Source organism: Lissotriton vulgaris, chromosome 4_1 (genome assembly GCF_964263255.1).
Source record: "Lissotriton vulgaris chromosome 4_1, aLisVul1.2, whole genome shotgun sequence".
In the NCBI taxonomy this organism is placed as follows: domain Eukaryota; kingdom Metazoa; phylum Chordata; class Amphibia; order Caudata; family Salamandridae; genus Lissotriton; species Lissotriton vulgaris.
In genome coordinates, this window is record NC_141691.1 from 1,716,072,608 (window position 1) to 1,716,094,263 (window position 21,656).

The following is a 21,656-nucleotide window of genomic DNA, read 5'->3' on the forward strand; positions in this document are numbered from 1 at the left end:
GTTTTCAACAGGTACATCCATTTACATTCTCTGATGTTCATTATGGAGTTTAGATTACCCCCACGTGGTCCCAATGAGATCTTTTCGAGGACCAGCCATCTTATGGATTCAGGAGTGTGGTTATGTTCCTTAAAGTGTTCCACAAGGGGCGCTCCAGCTGTAGAGCATCGGATTCTGCTGGAGTGCTGGAAAATCCGATTTTTTACTTTCTGTTTGGTTTGTCCAACATACATCAAATTGCAGGGGCATAGAATAGCGTAGATGACTCCACTTGTATTACAATTTGTGAAAGATTTAAGGTCTATAGTCAGATCATTGTATATCAGTTGTTTAGTTTCCCTGCATGTTGGGCATGCCTTGCATGTTGTACATTTGAAATGGCCCACTACCTCGGGGAGATTCCACATTCGTTGTATGCTAGGTGCTGCAGGAGTATCCAACATTGAGCGTACTACATGGTCCTTTACGCTCTTTGCTTTTTTGAAAGCATGCATTGGAGGGTCCGGACTGTCTAGAGTGTCTGCAATGAGGTTCAGTGTTTATTGACTATTTTGCGTATTGCATTGCTCTTAGTGCAAAATGTAGTCACACAGATCATCCGTGATTTTGATAGGGTCCGTGCCTTCGGTATCAGAAGGGATGGTCGGTCTTGGTACCAAGCTCGTTTGCGTGATCTTTTTACCAGGCGTTGTGGATATCCCCTATCCACAAGTCGGTTGATTAGATAATCAGATTCCTTGAAGAAGTCCTCTTTATGGGAGCAATTCCTACGTAAACGGAGGAATTGGCCGAAGGGTAAATTGTCTCTCAAGGCCCTTGTATGGTGGCTGGTATATCTCAAAAGAGAATTCCGCTCAGAAGGTTTCCTAAAGAGGGTGGTATAGAGATGGTCCTTATCCACTTTGATGGTGATATCAAGAAAGTCAATGGATTCTTTGCTCATGGTCATGGTGAACTTTATATCTTCTGATTGGGTATTCAACCATTCTAAGAATGCACGTAAAGAGCCTTCATCACCTGTCCATGTCATCAGGACATCATCGATGTATCGATGCCAGGTGGAGATCATGTCACGATATGGATTGGTTGCTGCCAATAAACATTCATGTTCGTATTCAGACATATAAAGAATCGCCAGGTCCGGTGCGAATGCAGCGCCCATAGCAACTCCTTTACTTTGGATAAAGAATTTATTCTGGAACACAAAATAGTTTTTAGTCATTGCAATTTCCAGTAGGTCCACTATGAATTCTGTCGGGACTGTTGCCGGTTGTTCACGTCTCTCAAGAACTCTCTTGATACAGTTTAATGCTGGTCTCTGGGGTATGCTGGTATATAGTGAGATAATGTCCATGGTCACCAGAATTTGATTGTTCTTATTGAAGGGTGTTTGGTCTATGAAATTGATGACTTGCATGGTATCTCTGAGGTAAGTGGGAGTGGCTTCAGCAAGTGGCTTTAAAAAAACGTCTACATATTTACATAGTGGTTCTAGAAGCGATCCGCATCCTGAAATGATCGGACGTCCAGGTGGTTTGAGTGGGTTCTTGTGGACTTTGGGTAGTACGTAAATTGTAGGTGTCCTTGGTTGTTCCACGTTGAGGTATTGTAGTTCTTTATTGGTGATGAAGCCCAGCTCTAGAGCTTTTTGAGTGAGTGTTCGGATTTCCTTTCTGATTCCTGGTGTAGGATCACCCATTACCGGTCTGTAGCTGATGCCATCCATTAGTTGGGAGTGAATTTCTGATTTATAGTCCTCTGTATTAAGCATGACAATGGATCCCCCCTTGTCCGCTGGTTTGATTACTATTGATTTGTTGTTTTTGAGAGAGTCCAAAGCTATCTTTTCACCTGCTGTGATGTTGTATTTCACATATGACCTGTCACCTAGTACTTTAAGAACATCCCTCAAGACCACACTCTCATAGGTCAGTATTTTGTGTGACACGGAAGCCATACTAGGAATGAAAGTCGAGGGTGGTCGTAGATTCGTAAAGGCAGTGGAGGCCGCTGTAGGTTTATTGGTAAAGAAGTTTTTTAACCTAAGCTTTCTGAAGAATCCGGTTAGCTCTGCTTGTATGTTAAATCGGTTGGGATGCGATATAGGTACAAATGATAATCCCTTACAGAGTATGTTTGATTCATCCTGTGTAAGTGTGTAATTTGAAAGATTGATGATGGGACTGGTGTTTGAATTATTCCTAGGAACTACCACCTGTAGGTCTTCCTCCTGGTGGTTCTCTCTCCGTGATCCTCGGGTTGGAATCTCACCTGCTTGTTGATTTGGCCTTGTTGCCTTCCACCATCCCAATTTTGCTGCTTCTGACCTCTGTTCGAGCGTCCACTCCATGCCCCTCCTCTGCCTCTTCCTCTCGGTGGTCTCCATTGAGTGTCTCCTAAAAAAGGCGACTGGGGTCCACTCATGTGTTGCTGGGGAGGTTGGTACCATTGGTCTTGCTGGTTGTAGTTGCCACCTGGTTGATTTCCCTCGTTCTCACTATCTCCACTGTATGATGAGTCAGAGAAGTTGGTAAATCTTCTGCCTCTGTATCCCCCACGTCCTCTGTTTGAGAAGCGGCCTTGGTTATCTTGTCTGTAGTAGTCTGGTTGTAGGTAGGGATATGTCTTTTTCCGGTCGTAGTACTGAATGTCCTTGGCAAGTTTCTCCAGTTTCTTTGTTTGAGTCTCCACATCAAAGTCTTTCAAGGTTTTATGCAGTTTGTCAAGAGTGTTCTTTGCGTCTGCAAATGCTGAGTGGCTCTCGATCTCCGCTTTGAGATCTTGAATTTCCTTGGTTAATTGTTCCACCTGTTCCTTAGCTGTCTCTACTCCCAGCACCATCCAGTGCCGGGAGTAGTTGTTGGCCACAAAGCTAAAGCCCTCTTTGAATTTGGGATTATCAACAAATATGGCCGGTTCGTTTCTTACTTGTAATCCAGTTGGAATAATGTTGGATCTGAGGTACCCTGTGAGCAAATGTCCATGTAGCTTGGTGCGTACCAATTTTTTCTCAAGACGTTCTAGTTTGTTTATCTTTTCATTTAGTGAATAATCCACACTAGCGCTATTGGTCGTAAGGAAGGCAGTCCCTGTATCCTCCCCAATCAAGTTTTTTATGTAATCTTCAGTATATGACAGGGTCTCAAGTTCCATGCTGATGCAGCCCTGGCTATACACAATTAGAATCAATCAGACACTAGTCAATAATATTCAAAAGAAAGAAACCCTCGCAAGACAGCTCTTGCTCAGAGAGTAGGGGTGGTAAAGGGGTAGACCCTTGGAACTCCAGGACCGGGGTCCAAATGTCAATACACAAAACAGTGGTCCTGGTTCAAATATGACTCATGTGCTATGTCAAGTGTCTATCACATCAAAATAACACTCACCGCAAAGTCATTTAACCATACGTCAAATCACATTAATATATATAAATTAAACCAAGTAAATGTTTTGTATGCATTTATTTATGCATAATCCATATTGACGCAATCTTATTTTTGCGAGCTTGTAGCTTGTATCAAATATAGTGAATAACACATAAATATTAGAATGCAATTATATAATCATTACATTTCAATGTGCTCTCAGAAGAAAGGGAAGGGAAAGTGTGCAGGTTGTGAGGGACCGGGTAAAGGTGGTGTGACTGGTTAGGAACATCACGTTAAAATCAAGATGCCTTTACAATCAATATGTACAAGGTTCCAAAAATGCATCTAACATAGGTTTAAACTAATCAATTTCTTTATATCCTATGCAATGTTCCCTCTAATTTTTTTCCTCTGTGTGCGGCAGTGGAGGGTCTCTGTGCGCTGCAACCATGGCTATGTGCGCCAGGAACCAAACCGCGCGTGTCTGCGGCGCCAAATGGCACTCCAAAATTTGTCTTTAAAAAGCTAAAAGATAGTGCATTTTCACACATACAGCGCCACAATAAGGGTCTTAAGGGCAGTTTGCAATATTGGATAAGCACGCCATGACATGAACTGGTTACACTAGCAAGTACACTTCAAGTTTAGAAAAGCACAAGACTTCAATGGTGGTACCATCATTAGATTTTAATAAATATTCTTAACTGGAGCACAGTTCATTGGGTGGGGAAATGCTGCGAGCCTATACAATATCACATATACACAAGAAGGTAGAGGACTGTTCAGACACGTCAAGTGGCGTCACTAGATGGGTGACAGGGTTGCTTCTCACGGCGATCCTTGCCATTTTTCCAGTGCTGATAAACTCGGTCTAGGTCAACTTTCCCGTTCAGGAGGTAGGCCTTTGTCCTCATCAGCATGTCCAAATGCTTCTGCTCTAGTCTATTCCTCAATTTGCTCTTGATAGTATTCATGAGGCTGAATCCTCGTTCACAGTCTGCACTAGATGCTTGAAATGTTGCGCAGACATCAACAAGCTGAGACACAACACTATACTGAGCAGCATTGCGTACAGTGAAAGTCACCATGTCTTGAAAGGTGGTAAATAACCCACCCTTAACATGTTCTGCCACCACATATTTATAGTCTCTGTACTGCCGAACAACATCTTCTGGTGTTTCACAATCACCCAGGGCCAAGACATTTTTATACTTTTCAACAAGTCTTTCAATATTCTCAGTCCCAAAATCAAAATGCGCTTGTGTGGCTATTGCCTGGATCTCAAAACTTGCCCATTCTTTTAGCTCACCCTCAGGGAACCTTTTTTGCATGTGCTCACAAAGAAGGGAAACAAAAGACAAAATAGGCCCACTGTCAAACTCTTGCCTATCCTTGTACAAAACCATCAGCTCTCTTACATTGCTGCTCCAAAAGACAGTGTCCCCCAAATACTGTTGCTTAATTTGGCCAATCTTCGCTCTTGCATACTGTACGGCTTCAACAGTAGTTAAAGAACTTTTTTGGAATAGTTTGCACAAAGCTGCAAATTCACCCAGAATGTCATTAAGTACTGCAAGGGAAATATGGTAGTTGGAGTCTGATAGCTTTTTATAACAATATTTAGCAATTGGATCATTCTCCTCAACTTTCTCATGCTCAAAGTACTTAAGAACAGTTTCGTAATTACGAATTAGTGCACCAACAGCAAAATGCCTTGAAAGCCACCGGACTTCATTCAGAGGTCGAAAAGAGACAACTTCACATTCAGTGACCGATGCAATTTCATCCAGCTTGGACTTCCTTGCAGGAGATCTGGAGAACACAGTGTAGACAGTCCTCAATAATGTCTCCATCTCTTTAATCATTGGAACCCTCTTCCAGGCATCATCAACTCCCAAATCTTCTCGATGGGCGACACAATGCTGCTCAACTAGATGAGGAATGGATTGTTTAAGGCGAGTAGCAACACCATTATTCTTCCCCAGCATCACTGATGCACCATCAGATGTGAACATGACCATTTTCATGAGGTCCAGTTCATTGGCAGTGTAGAATTCTTTCACGGCAGTAGTGATAGCCTCAGCATTACAGCTAGTCAGCTTCACTATGCCCCCAAACTGCGTTTTATGCTCAGTTGATGTTACAGGTCGGAACTTGAAATACAGGATGAGCATTTTTGAAACAGAAATATCTGTGCTCTCATCAATTATCAAGGTGTGATACAAAGCTTGCCGAAGTTCTGTCATAGCTTCACAGTGTATCACGCTATTGATGGCCTCAAGGAACTCAAATGCATAGTTCTTGCTCCTCCAGCTGTCTGGTATCTTCACATACAAAGCTAAGTGGTCATGGATGTCTTGTACAGATAACATTGAAGTGTTCATCTTGACTGCCAGCAACACGTTGTTGATGAGAATCTTTATCTCCTCAGGCATAGATCTTTGGCGTTCAACTACTTCCATTCTATTTGCTTTGTCTGTGGCAGTTTCTGTCAGCATTGCCCGTACTCCAAAACCAAACCTCGCAGCAGCACTTCTGTTTCTCAATATCACCATGGCAGACTCGTGTACTTTGCTAAGTAGATGGCGTTTCATGTAGTCCAGTTTCCAGCCATCACTCCATTTCTTCCCTGTGGAAAAGTCCCCAACAATCTTTGCTTCGGCACATGCTTTGCAAATCAAGCCCACATCCGGACTGTATTGAAATAGTTCCCCGAGTTGCATGCGGACCTTGCTTCGTGACTTCTGTGTCTCAGCCTCTACAATTTCCTTCATCCACTCTTCCTTGAATACATGGCAACATTTCTTCCTTTGTGGTGAAGCACTGCACTCTCCCGAAGTTACAGCTTTGCGCTTGAACATTTCCGTACCCGCCGGTTTGAGCCTGCTGTCCCACAAAGCCTGCAAAATAAGGAAACATGGCTTACGTTGACGCCTAGCTCATGAATGCAAACTGTTATACTACAATGTTCAAGATGCACCACAGTTTAACTCAACCCAACAATTACCTCTTCTGCCTGCACTCACGTGCGCCTCTTTAAATGTATGGGGTTCTGGCTGTGAAACCTGCAACAGAAGAAAACATCGGTAAGTATATATGGTACTACAATGTTCAAGACGCACCACAGTTTAACTCATCCCAACAATTACCTCTTCTGCCTGCACTCACGTGCGCCTCTTTAAATGTATGGGGTTCTTGCTGTGAACCTGCACCAGAAGAAAACATCGGTAAGTATATATGGTACTGCAAAGTTCAAGACGCACCACAGTTTAACTCAACCCAACAATTACCTCTTCTGCCTGCACTCACGGCTGCCTGTGCAATTGTCTTTGTAGTACGGTCTCACGAACCTACAAAAGAAAAAAGGGTGCAGATTGTGAATCTATTTACCCAGCAACCCCCAACCCAACGAGGAACGTAAACAGAATTACCTTGTCTTTGTGGTACTGGCACCTGACCACTGTAATCCAAATACCGTACAGACTGGAAACCTACAAGTGAAGACAAGTAAGTCAGCAAACGCCTGAAGAATTACAAACTGTGCATGGGACCGGTCAAGAGGCCCAAGACAAAAAATGACCAAATAATTACCTGGGATTTCAGCCTAGGACAAACAGGGGTGTGCCCATGTGTTCCATTATTAGCATCCATTATCTTAAACTGGTCTATAAATGTGAATCCCTGGGGAAAGCGGCATTACAGAAGGTGTAGCACAAAATACAAATTGCAAATGGTTGAGGTGGGTGAACAAGGTAACCCACAGGATGGCTGAGAAGCACACAATCCATCAAAAGATCCCACCTGAAGCTGCTGCAGTGGCGCGCCAAAATATGATTGGCTATGTTCAAGCAATTCTCAGGCAACCATAAATATGTCAAGATAACTGAAGAATGATGGACCTGCTGCAGAGAGATCTCAGTTTTGCCTACTGGAAGTTGACTCAATAAGTAGCTGAGGAGGTTGAAATGCCTGGCGAAAAGCTGGTGAACCATGCAGGATTGGAAGCAGAACTGGAGTACATCATGTTTGCTTGATGCCAACAAAGTCTTTCTTTGCGCATGGCTACTTGAAGGTTTTCGCTACATGTACTGTTTATATACGGGCTTCTTGGCTCACAAGGCATCTCACCCTTGCTTCACTCTTGGGCTCCCTCTGCGTGCTTCCCTTCCTTGCTGCACTCTCTGTGCTTCTCTCCCCTGCTGCACGCTCGTGCTCTCTAGAGATGTGGCCTAACAACCAGAGCTGCCATCTAAGTCACGTGCATACAAAACATGTTGCACTCCAAATGCTATAGGTGTCACATTCGCAAAAGTTATAACTATTGGCATAATTCATTGTAAATGACAAAGATATCCATTTAGCTATTTTAAAAACCAAAACTTTGTCCTTTAGCAGCAAAGATTGCTTGACACTCTAAACTGATTCAGTTAACAGAGAAAGTAATGTTGCATTTCATTCATTTCACGCAGAGCCCTCCCTGCCCCTGTCTACTGTCCTTAAAGTCGAATTCCTTCAATAATCTCCCTGCCCACGTCCAGACAAGTCCTGCCCTGGAGACCCTGTGTCTATTCAGTGCGCTTTATGCCCCAGTGTTTCATTCGTGCCCCCCGCACCCTCCCAGGCCTCTCTTCCTCCCATGTGCATTCGCTGCCCTCCCTGTACCATGATGCATGAGGGCGCTCCTGTCCCACCCCCCAGCTGCTCGCCCTGCCTCATCTACATACAGTACCCTCCCTGCCTCCAAGTGCACTACCCTGTCCACTCACCAATGTCCGTTTGATGCCATCCCTGCCCCAGGCCCATTCACTAATCACTATATACTTATAAAACGCAATTCATGGAAATCTTAAATGTGCTTAAACAACTTGCTAAAATAATGACTTTAATAAAAGTGTAAGGACGTGCATGTTTAAAAAGCTGACCTCAGCTCAGCCTTGTCCTTTAGCAGCAAAGATTGCTTGACACTCTAAACTGATTCAGTTAACAGAGAAAGGAATGTTGCATTTCATTCATTTCACGCAGAGCCCTCCCTGCCCCTGTCTACTGTCCTTAAAGTCGAATTCCTTCAATATTCTCCCTGACCACGTCCAGTCAAGTCCTGCCCTGGAGACCCTGTGTCTAGTCAGTGCGCTTTATGTCTCTCTCTTCAGGTCTCTCTTCCTCTCCTATACCGAAAACCAAATGCTGCCAGAGAGGCTCCTCACCCGATATGAGCACTCCCGCCTCCCGCCGTGGTAAATACATTCTCCTCCCGCCTCCCGCCTCGGTAAATACATTCTCCTTCCGCCTCCCTGTCCATTCACTGCCCTTCATGTCCCTGGTCCATTCACTACCCTCCTGTCCCTGCCCCAAGTCCATTCACTGCCCTCCCTGCCCCACGTCCATTCACTGCCCTCGCTGCACAGCAAATTCAAAGTAGCATTTGTGAATGATGAAAGTAGCTTGGAAGGGTGGACTGGAAGGATCTTGTGTGTTATGTGTGACCAACAAGAGAAAGGGAGAACATTCAGGTCAAAAGCTGATTTTGTGATGAATGAACAAATTGGTAATAAATTCGGGTTGCATACACCATTATTTCGCAAAGTATATTTTACTGACACTGACCTGATGTTGTGTTACTACACAAAGACAACAATCCGGTTGATTATCTCGGGGAGTCTAATAACACCATGGAGATTATATCCTCTACCACTAAGTTTGAGGGGAGAAAGATTGACGGTAAAATGTATGTGGCAGTCAAACTATTTTAGTTTTAGCTTGGCGTTACAGGCAGAAACAAACCTCCGTGTTTAAATTTGCCAAAAGCCTGAAACCAGGAGAAAGTGGTGCGCACTCGTGGCGGCAGCACCTTCAAAATGACTTGTACGATGGCATTGGTCTATGAATCTCCGTGCCCCAAGTCCATTCACTGCCCTCGCTGCCCCAGGTCCATTCACTGCCCTCTCCTATACCGAAATACAAATGCTGCCAGAGAGGCTCCTCACCCGATAACAGCATTCCCGCCTCCCGCCTCCCGCCGTGGAGAATACATTCGCCTCCGGCTTCCCGCCTCCCGCCGTGGTGAATACATTCGCCTCCCGCTTCCCGCCTCCCGCCGTGGTGAATACATTCGCCTCCCGCCTCCCGCCATGGTAAATACATTCCCCTCCCGCCTCCCGCCGTAGTAAATACATTCGCCTCCCGCCTCCCGCCTCCCGCCTCCCGCCTCCCGCCTCCCGCCTCGGTAAATACATTCTCCTTACCTGCAACTTCTCACGCCCGCACCGCCGCCAACCGCCGCCACCACCACTGGAAATGTGCTGCATGACATGGTCGCGCCGCTCGCTTTTTAAAAGCGGCGGGCGGCGCGAATCTCTTGCGACGGCCTGTGTGCGCGCTCCACGATAGGTGGTGCGCGCTGACGTCATTGAAGGTGCGCGCGCGCGCGGCCTAGATGGAACAGTGATCCTATGATGTGCTTGAGTGGCGTAGTCTACGTTTCGACCCCCAAAATACGCTGAAAGGGTGATTGCTGCCTCATGTTGGGGTCTTCATCAGGACTGTGTGATATGAGAGCCTACGAAAATATTAAGGGAATCAATAACCTGTTATAGACCGGTGAGTGTGCTAAGTATTGTAGGTATTAGGTAAAGGAAAATTATTTACATACATCGAAGAGACGGTAGATATCTGTGCCGTCTAGGGATGGGACCGGTAGTGCTCCTTGAAAGTCTGTTGAAAGATTAATGGAGACTGGAATTCAGTCGCTAGCTAGACAAAGCTGCTAGATACAGAAAGCTCATGGCTGAAAGGGGAACTTACTTGGAAACTGCTCCTTACAGGTATAGTTAAGTTTCTCCAGGCTTACGTCCTGTTGTTCATAGTTCTTGAACGCGCTGTGTGGGAAAGATATTCAATAATGAATAACCACACGGATGGCTAACTGTGGTGTATTCATGGAAAGGACAATTCACTACCGAAATAATGCGCTCTGGGGCGCTAGATCTTGTAATATCAAATTGAGCAAATTACTGTCAGAGTAATCACAAAAAATCTGTGAACACTGTGCGCTTTAACGCGCTGAGAAGTAGTGCAAAATAGATTCAAGGGACTTAGGATGGAATCATTATTTAGCGCAGACACAACCCATATCCAAAATGCACCGTCTTGTGTTGGAATTATTAAAAACAACAAGGTCGCGTTAGAGATATGAGCTTATAGTTGAGGCATTTCGCGAGTGGGAGGCCGATCGCTATGTTGTCAGGACATGGAAGGAAGACTTACTTCGAGCGTGCTGTATGATGTCCGACCTCTGGGGTTCTGGGCTGGAACTAAACGACTCGCGGTGCAGCCGCTGAGTACTTGTCAGGTTGGGGGCTCGCCTGCAAAGGGCCAATCACTTTTGAGATAGGGCTTAAAGCGCCGTGCTCTTCTAACGCGTCCTGCGTGGGGAAGGGAATATCTACAAAGGTCGTCATGTTGAGCGACTGTGGGAATGTCTGCAAAGTGCCTCTATCTTGGAGATTGGTGATACAAACGCGGTAACTGCCAACATTGTTCAGATTGAGGTTAGACAAATCACAAATAGATGCAATCTGAATACAATCAATTAAACAACAAATAATGCATTCTTAGGAGATAAAAAACAATTGTTATATAAATCATCAACGGTCACAGATTAAACTTGTGATTATTTTTGGATGGAGTGAAAAAACAATATAGATATCTCTCCTATCGTTAGATAGTCTAAACTATTATTGGTGTTGACAGTTATCACTACGTGTTATCTGAGTGTTATCAGAGACTAGTCTGATTTGAATTGTGATTGTTTGGTCATGATGCTGGCAGTCATTTAAAGAATCGATCAGTTTGAAAAACAGGCATTTAGAGATTCTAGCCATTGGGTCAAAGTTGGAGTATGTTCAATTGAGCCCGTAGTTGCTGTTTATTCAGGATATCTAACCGCCAGTTTGAAAGGCGGTCATTCCGGGTTTAATCCGGCCATTTAGGCAAAGTTGGCATCCATTTCATTTAGCCCGTGGCTGATGGTTTTCAACAGGTACATCCATTTACATTCTCTGATGTTCATTATGGAGTTTAGATTACCCCCACGTGGTCCCAATGAGATCTTTTCGAGGACCAGCCATCTTATGGATTCAGGAGTGTGGTTATGTTCCTTAAAGTGTTCCACAAGGGGCGCTCCAGCTGTAGAGCATCGGATTCTGCTGGAGTGCTGGAAAATCCGATTTTTTACTTTCTGTTTGGTTTGTCCAACATACATCAAATTGCAGGGGCATAGAATAGCGTAGATGACTCCACTTGTATTACAATTTGTGAAAGATTTAAGGTCTATAGTCAGATCATTGTATATCAGTTGTTTAGTTTCCCAGCATGTTGGGCATGCCTTGCATGTTGTACATTTGAAATGGCCCACTACCTCGGGGAGATTCCACATTCGTTGTATGCTAGGTGCTGCAGGAGTATCCAACATTGAGCGTACTACATGGTCCTTTACGCTCTTTGCTTTTTTGAAAGCATGCATTGGAGGGTCCGGACTGTCTAGAGTGTCTGCAATGAGGTTCCAGTGTTTATTGACTATTTTGCGTATTGCATTGCTCTTAGTGCAAAATGTACTTACACAGATCATCCGTGATTTTGATAGGGTCCGTGCCTTCGGTATCAGAAGGGATGGTCGGTCTTGGTACCAAGCTCGTTTGCGTGATCTTTTTACCAGGCGTTGTGGATATCCCCTATCCACAAGTCGGTTGATTAGATCGTCAGATTCCTTGAAGAAGTCCTCTTTATGGGAGCAATTCCTACGTAAACGGAGGAATTGGCCGAAGGGTAAATTGTCTCTCAAGGCCCTTGTATGGTGGCTGGTATATCTCAAAAGAGAATTCCTCTCAGAAGGTTTCCTAAAGAGGGTGGTATAGAGATGGTCCTTATCCACTTTGATGGTGATATCAAGAAAGTCAATGGATTCTTTGCTCATGGTCATGGTGAACTTTATATCTTCTGATTGGGTATTCAACCATTCTAAGAATGCACGTAAAGAGCCTTCATCACCTGTCCATGTCATCAGGACATCATCGATGTATCGATGCCAGGTGGAGATCATGTCACGATATGGATTGGTTGCTGCCAATATACATTCATGTTCGTATTCAGACATATAAAGAATCGCCAGGTCCGGTGCGAATGCAGCGCCCATAGCAACTCCTTTACTTTGGATGAAGAATTTATTCTGGAACACAAAATAGTTTTTAGTCATTGCAATTTCCAGTAGGTCCACTATGAATTCTGTCGGGACTGTTGCCGGTTGTTCACGTCTCTCAAGAACTCTCTGCTGCACTCTACACCAATGCACTCTACATGCTTATACTTTGTAACATTCTATGATAATGCACTCTACAGCAGTTCACTATACATTCCATGCCACTGCAATCTACTCTATGCCACTCTACTCTACAACATTCTGCTCTGCAAAACTGCACTGTGCGCCACTGAACTCAATGCCACCCTACTCTGCAATACTGCATTCTATGCCAGTGCACTATATGCCACTGTACTCTATGCCCCTCTACTCTGCATCACTCCATTCTACACCTCTGCACTCTCTACTCTAAGCCATTGTACTCTATGCCACTGCACTCTACTGCACTATATTCTACTCTACATTACTCTACTCTGCACCACTCTGTGCCACTGCACTTTGTGTCACTCAACTCTCCACCACTGCAATCAACACCACTATACTCTACGCCACTCTCTTCTACTCAGCACCACTTGACTCTACGCCACTACACTCTACTATGCAACACACTAATCTACAACGCCGCTGAATTCTGCTCTGCTGTACTCTATGTAAATGCACTCTATGCCACTACACTCTACACCACTTTGCTCTACAACATTCTATGCAATGCACTCTACAACAGTCCACTCTATTATTCTGCACTCTATTCTTCTCCACTGTTCACCACTCTACCTGACTCCACTCTATTCCACTCCAATACATGACACTCTATGCTATCCCACTCGACTTCACCCTACTCCACTCCTTCCCATTCCACTCGACACTCCACACCAATCTCCTCCACACCACTAACTTTTAGCCATGCTGAACAGAAGCCACACTAGTCTACAACATGTCTAAAACACATTATTATTTATTTATTATTATTTAATGGTTTTATAAAGCGCGTAGTAACTCGATGAGCATCCCAGCGCTGAGCTGTTTCTCCTGAGGCTTCCGGCCATCTGACTGAAGTTATGTTTGGGGGAAAAGGAGGGTCTTTAAGGATTTCCTGAACCGAAGATGGTTTGATTCTGTCCTCAGACTTCGTGGTAAACAGTTCCAGTGTTTGGCCGTATGGACCGAAAAACGGCGGCCACCGGTTTTGGCTTTTTTAACTCTGGGAACTGAAATAAGATTTTCTCCATTGGACCGGAGGTCTCTTTTCACTTTGTAGGGGATTAAGATTTCTTTGAGAAGGGGGGGGCCGTTATTGTTGAGGGTCTTGTGGGCCAGGCAGAGGGCCTTAAAGATGACTCTTTCTCTGATTGGCAGCCAGTGCAGAGACCTGAGAGCTGGCTTGGCGGAGGATCTTGAAGGTGTGCCCGTGAGAAGGCGGGCGGCAGCGTTTTGGACTTTCTGCAGCGCATTAAGGGTGGCTTCAGGAGCTCCCAGGTAGATGGCGTTACAGTAGTCTAATCTCGCTAGGATTAGGCCCTGTATAAGGAGCTTCCTTGCGGTGGCTGGGAGCAGAGGGAAGATCTTCCTGCAGGCCCGGAGGAGACCAAAGCATGTCCCTGCTGTTTTATTTGCCTGGGTTTTGAAGGTCGTGTCCTTATCAATCCACACACCTAGGCTTTTAACCTCGTCCTTAGGTGCGGGAGGGTCGCCCAGGCAGCTGGGCCAGAGATGAGGTGGAAGGGCGGGGCCCGTGTGACCTAACAGTAGTATCTCGGTCTTTGATCCATTCAGTTTTAACGATGAAAGATTCATCCATCGATGGACTTCCGAGAGACAGCTGTGAAGGTCAGAAGGGGCATGATGGGGATGGGTGAGGGTGACAACCAACTGGGTGTCGTCGGCGTAGTTAATTAAGGACACGCCGAACGGGGTGATCCTCTTCTCCAATGGAGCCATGTATACGTTGAATAACGTAGGGCTCAAGGATGAGCCCTGCGGTACTCCACATCGGAGGGGGATGATAGATGAGTGGCTGTCGTTCTCCCAAACCTGGAAGGATCGTCCTGCTAAGAAGGATTTTAGCCATTTCAGGGCCATACCCTTTATTCCAATTTCTCCCAGTCGTTGGACTAGGGTGGGATGGTCTACAGTGTCGAAGGCCGCACTGAGGTCCAGGAGGATCACTGCCACTGATCCTCCCGTGTCCAGAATGCTTCTGGCCTTCTCTACTGCCGCCAGGAGGGCGATGTCAGTGCCCTGACCTGGACGGAACCCTGTCTGGGAGACCCCCAATAGGTTGTTGTTTTCTAGGAAGAGTGACAGTTGTTTGTTCACCAACTTCTCTGTGATCTTGCTGTTTCCTGGGAGAAGGGAGATGGGCCTGTAGTTGGAAAGGTCCTTCGGGTCTAAGGAGGGTTTTTTTAGGAGGCCTTTAACAGCTGCCGCTTTCCAGCCGGGGGGGACTATACCTTCCGAAAAGGAGGAGCAAAGCCAATAGCTCTTGCACATGCCAGACCTGGCTTTGCCAATCCTTGTTCTGTGAAAAGATTGTAAGATGGGAGGCAGTAAGCACTGTTGTCTCTGGTTAACCATACTATATAACATTAAAATAAAAGTTGACATTTTGCAGCATATTAATAAATGTGTGGCTTTCCAAAGACCATTCACCGAGGACGCTGGTGGATAATCACTTCAGCGCCCCACACAAGAGAAGGAAGACCTGTATGAATGCTACTGCACAATACAGCTTAATACTACATTCACTACAAGTCAAGTGCTTTATTTCGCCACGTTGTTTTCCACTGGCATAGAATGTAAACTTGACTTTCACATCAACTTTTATTTTAGACACAGCCTTGTCTCCAACCCCTAGCTGTCGAAAACACCAACCAAAGCCACCATTGATACAAAACACTGGCGCCAGGGTTGCTTGTAATAGTGGCCGCCGTGGCGCATGCAGGTAAGAGCGGTGAGGCGGGGGTTAGAGTACAAAACTCAATTTGTTTGCAGCCGTGGTGTAAATTAATTAGTTTCTAACCGTCTGCACTGCAATACAAGTAAATTAAGTGCAGTTTCAGAATTATGCACATTGATTTCCGAACATCTCACATCTGATATGTTTGCTTTGTTTCATGCTGCATTTTTCATCCTAACAAATAGCACTGGCTTTCGTTTCCAATAGGCAATACACTGCGTTTTTCTTTCGTTCGTTTTCTTCTAACTCAAGCCTGTCATCTACTGTCAATAAATGGTATTGCAACGTACATTAGATTGTCACGTTTACAAGGCGCAGGTCAATTTACATAGAAAATTGTTACATAACTTTCTCCAAGACCCTTTCACAAACGTGTTTGCACACTTAAGTGATAAATGCAATTTTCCTTAATTGGTTCGAGGTCAAAATTTACAGAATCTGGATCGGTGGACTTTCCATTCGCAAACTGCACTATGGAATTCAGAAATTCCGCTTGTAAAGTGAGTGGTGGATCACCCGTGTTAATATATGCAGAAACAAGGGTGAATGAGGGCGCACAAAGGTGTATGGAGAGGAATGCCACTTTAAGCTCACTCCCTATAGGCTACCAAAAAGCTAATAAAAAGGAATTTCCATTCTCCACAAATAACGGGGGGGGGGGGGCGCACGTTCAAGAGAGTACTCAACATAAACAGGAGATCAGAAATAGAAGTAATTGCCTTCCTCACTATCAACATCTTCTACACCAATCGAATGTTATGTTATGCCGATTTGGAGAGCACACTAATCACCCCTGAGGGTATTCAGGCGCTTGTGCAGGTGTGTGGGAGAGTAGTCAGTCCCCAGAGGTCTTCCTTCAGCTTCTTGCAGAAGAGAGGAGGGGGCTCTGATGTGTTGTTGGAGGCCGTTCCATGTTTTTGGTGTGATATATGAGAAATAGTGGCCTCCTCTTCTGCTTTTGTGAATTCGGGGGATGTTTGTAAGTGAGAGTGAGGATGAGCTTAGGTGCCCGGTGGGATGGTGAAAGTATATGAGGTTGTTCAGGTATGTTGGTCAGTACTGTGTGAGGCTTTGCATGTGTATGTGAGGAGTTAGAGTTGGCTGTGTTTGTGAATGGGGAGCCAGATGAGTGCTGTGATGTGGGTGCAGCGTGGGAGGTGGAGTATGAGTCTTGCAGTAGCGTTCTGGATGGTCTGACGTTTGTCTTGGTGCTGCTTGGTGAGTTTAGCATAGAGATAGTTGCCAAAGTTGAGCCTGCTTATGATGACAGCTTGTGTGACGGTCCATCTGGTGTTGTGTGGCAGCCATTTGAAGATATTCCATAGTATGCATAGTATGTGGAAGAAGGTGGTGCTCGCTGAGTTGACTTGAGCTGCCATGTTGAGCTTGACATCCAGAATGATACCCAGATTTCAGGCATAGTCAGTGGGTGTTGGTCCTAGCTCAGTAGGTCATCCCATGGTGAGGTCTTGTTTCCGGAGACCTCTTCATGCTTATGATTCAAACCGTTAGCAAGAATCTCTCTGCCTTTGAAAAAGCCTTTCAGGAAGCTTTAAAATACAAATAAAAAAACAACTTCAGGACCCTCACTTACTGTGCCTCAGCCTGATCCTTCAATACCCAAGAAACACCATAGCGACCAATCCTCTATGTCTACTATGATGCTATGAATGAGCAACACAACCGCTCAGGTTTCGACCCAAAACAAACTGTGATAGAAGCCTCACTGAACCAACCACCAGACATATGCCAGAGATCCTACCCTACACCCATCTCCCTGTTCCCAGGTAGATCACCCCCAAATACCACCCAGGCACCCACACTGAACAACCAATAACACTCAGAAAACCTCAGCCACTTCTTAGTTACCTAACCAAATATTAATCCCACAGCAGAAAGTAATCCTCATGGTTGTGCCTTGGACACATGGAACCTTCTATCCTAAATCAGCAGACCCCACTGTGACATGGTTCAGAGATAACTCTAGCTCCATTTCCAATTACCTTTTTCCTAGGGGACTCGGGGTCTTAACTCTGACCAATCAAGGTAGACCACAGCAAGACTGAATTTTGGCTTACAGACAAGAAAGTTGTTCAACTTATTTTCTGTTCATTTCAAGATAATTGTAACAATGGCATATTGTTGGATTTATCAATACCATTTTCCTAAATCTTTGAATTATATTTTGGTAATCTCTAGCAATAGTTATGAGTTTATAAAATATTACAATGTAAACCTATATGGCTGGGGATCTACTATGGGGAAAATGAAATGTCCAAATCCTCCAACAGAAGGGCTTATAAATAGGGCTCCCGGTTTTCCGTTTTTACGGATTTCTACATATAAATACAGACGAAAATCTATATTTCCTTTGTCTGTATTTATGTTTAGAAACGGTAAATACTAGAAAATGTTGCCGCGCTGGAATCCAGAGTTCTCGCCATGCCCCCTTCCTGCTGCTTGAAGTTCCTTCCTGGGCACATACACACAGCCGCACCCGCGTACTTCACAGGTCTTTTCAAAGACTATTTACTTGTTAATGAGGCTTAATTGTTCTGTCACCCCATGATTGTTCTGTCACCCCTCCCAACGCCCCAGACTCCCTGTCCCAGGCCCCAAAATGTGCCTCCTGCAAAGGTGTGACTGACAGTGCACCATGCAGATAACAGACCTGAGTGTGAGTGAATTAGTATCGCTATAAAAAATGAAATGCATATAATAGAGGGGCTAAGGGGATATGAGGGGTACTTTTGGAAGGCGGTAGTGAAGAAATTCATGGATGGGAAGGGGGGCGCCAAACATATTGTAACACCGGTCGCGAACAGCGCTAAAGCCGGCCGTGCACACTGACTATCATCTGTGTGTTTTGTTGTCATAAGTGAGCTGCTCGGATAAGTCTGAGAGGTATGTGTGGTAATGTGCCCCAGGACTGAGGGAAAAAGGGGAACAAGGGGGACCCTACTCACGGCGGAACCAGGGCAATATGTTTCTCCAAAGAACAATGGTTCCTGTGGCATAATTATTTATACAAAATATACAGTACAACAGCTAAATAGCACTATTGTTTTTTAACAGAAAGGGGTTGGCAAGGAAAAAAGCACACTTATACCAATTTTTAGAAATTACTCTTGTATTTCAACTAGAACAAGTAGTCTTATAATTATAACAGCGACATATATACAAAAAAAGTGCGATGTGTCCCCAGTGATATTGCGAGCAAAAAACACAGAACATAAAACAATAAGTGATCTGTACAATTTTTAGCTATGTATATTTACAAAGGGAAAATGACCAAACGCAATAGTAAATCAATATAATCAGTGACTATCTACAATCATAGAACACTGTGCTTGAGAGGTTCATTCCCTATGGCGTTGACGGCGTTTCGACCTGTTGGATGAGGGTCTCGTCAGGACTAAACAGTGAGGGACATCTCGTGGTGTCTTTAAGTTACGCAACCCATGCGTGACGGAATAATTGAATTAACTTACAGTATACCCAGCCGGGCACACTGTAGATGGATAGCGTGGTAGTCTTAAATTTAGGGCTGGTGGTCAATGCCTTTAGAAAGGAAAACAGGAAGATGCCTGCTCACAAGACTCGGTTCGAAAAGCCTTGCTGCCTGTGGCTATACGTCCCACCTGTTGCTCTGTGACCCCCCCAACACCCCCTTCAGTTAAACAAACAGCCACTCAGTTTACTCGACATCATGTATATTTATCCGAGTTCTAAATAAAAACACTTTCCTTGAGCGCTCTTGCGTTTTATTTTTTGCTTGTCCTCAGTTAAATTGAAATGTTGGCAGAAACAAAATGAGTTTCAGCGTTTTTTCGGCAGCTAATAACACTAACTGCCGTTTGCAAACACCTCATCTACATGCATCAAATAAAATGGAACATTTTAAGTGTATATTAAAGAAGAAAATGTATCGTCACTAACCACATATTTGAAAGTTAATATAAATGTGGTTATGAAATCAGACGGTGCCTGATAGCTATAATGTGTTATAGGAATTCTTCTAGCCAGGAAACCTACAGGAATGCAGAATGGTTCTTGCTGAGCATAGAAAATACTGAACAGCAGTCCCCAATGGAAATGTCAGGAACCTGCAGCTTAAGCATGCTGCCCACAGTTAATTTGAATGATCAACTGCACTGCACAATTAGGCGCTATATCTAACCGAATTGTTGCTGTATCGCCGGCTGGGGTACAATCCATGTCTGTATAATGTGCTAATGACGTGCATTATAGCACGTAGTGTGAGGAAGAAGTGCAAGCAGAAGGGGGTCTGTAGTGCATTAAGGTGAGGTCTGACTCCTATTACTGTGCCCTCTCACTGATGTTCCCCATTTACATCAGTGTGAGCTGTGTGATACACTGCATGTCTGGCTACCATGGCGACAAGAGACACAAAGTGACAGGACAATAAAAGTGCACGTGTACAGCACTGGGTTTTTACTGTGCACACTTTTAATCCGTGTTTGTTTTAGGATGGCATCCTTCCAAGAGGAGGGGGAGCGGTTCCTCTGAAGGGGGTAGAGTTAAGTGCCTGTGACAGGTGGCTTTAGATGGAAATACAGAAGCGCTGGCACATGTTTGCTCCTGATAAGTGCTTGTACTCTTCCTAAAGTGATTTTATAGCAGAACTGAGAAGCACATGTACTCTCCTTTTCAAATTACTCAGTACTGGACCATTTAAAGCACTGCCACAGCCACAAAGCGCTAGTTTAAGTGAGCGCATGTGTGCATTGTCAATTTAAATAAATGTGGAAAAATACTAGCTATAGCATCGCATTTTACTTGTGGCAAAAATAAATGTGGAAAAATACAGAAAAAATGCCCAAAAAATAAATATGGATAAATACAGACAGAAATGGCAAAAAAATAAATACCATAAAACCAGGAGCCCTACTTATAAACCATCCTTTATAAGGGCCCTGCTCATAGCTATATGGCCCCCACCCCATGGACACCTAAGGAAGACTCTGGGGGCCCTGGACATGCAAAAAAAATGTATATCCTCACTTCCAGTGCTCTTTGCACAAAAGTCCAAATTGGGAACCACTTTACTACAATGGAGGAAGTGAAATGTGTAATTTCGCACCCAGCCCAAATCCAGCTTTCGAGATGGACAAGCTTCAGTTGCCGGGCGGTAATTACAACAGGGCGCTTTACTCTCAGGCAGCGGGGAGGAATCTAACGGGACCCACTAAGATTGCTGTGCGTGTGTGGAATGATGCAAATGCGGCCATGGGATGGAACGATCGATTGACACTAGCGACCCCTTTGTATGCGTCAGAAAGATTGGGATGCCTCTGGACAAGGAAAGGTTTTGAGAAGTGGGATATGATTGGTAAAAGCAGAGTGGGTGACCTTTGAGTGAAGGGTGCGGTTAAGACCTTTGAGGTACTTCAGAATGAGTATGAGCTGAGTGACAGAGAGTTTTTCAGGTACGCATAGGTCCGCCATGCCTTGACGTCGGTCTTCGCTGCCGACACTAATGTTCCAGAGTCCTCCCCACTTGAGGATCGTATACTCGATGGTCATCTGCCCGATAGTACGATTTCATTAATATATAAGAAGTTAATCAACAATCGGGCAGATCTCCTCGTGCGTCTCAGGGAGGCCTGAACTGGAGACGGGTTGGAGCTGGATGATGAAGACTGACAGTCAGCACTGTCTTCCCCGAAAGAGGTAGCCATTCCCGCCCGTCTCCGTCTCGTCCAACTTAAAATTCTTCATCGGGTGTATGTTACTGGTCCTCGTTTGGTTGCCATGGGCTTCTCCTCGGGTGGGTTAAGCAAGCGCGGATGTGGTTTGAGTGCTACTTTCCTCCATATCATTTGGGAATGCTGGGAGGTGGCTGCGTATTGGACTCGAGTGCATGCCGTAATGGAGTGTGTCACCGGGGTTGCTCTGCTGCCTGAGGCTCGGAGATGTCTGTTGAATGTGTGGGAGCTGAATGATTACAACGTCGCTCAGGTCCGGTGGGCGGCCCTTGGGAACATGATCGCAAAGAGAGATATTGCGCAGCTGTGGGGTTCCCAACGGCCCCCCACCGTGTCAGTATGGAAGGAGAACATGGACCGGTGTATGTTTAGAGAGAAGACTGTGTATTTGGCTAGGGGCAAGCCTAGGG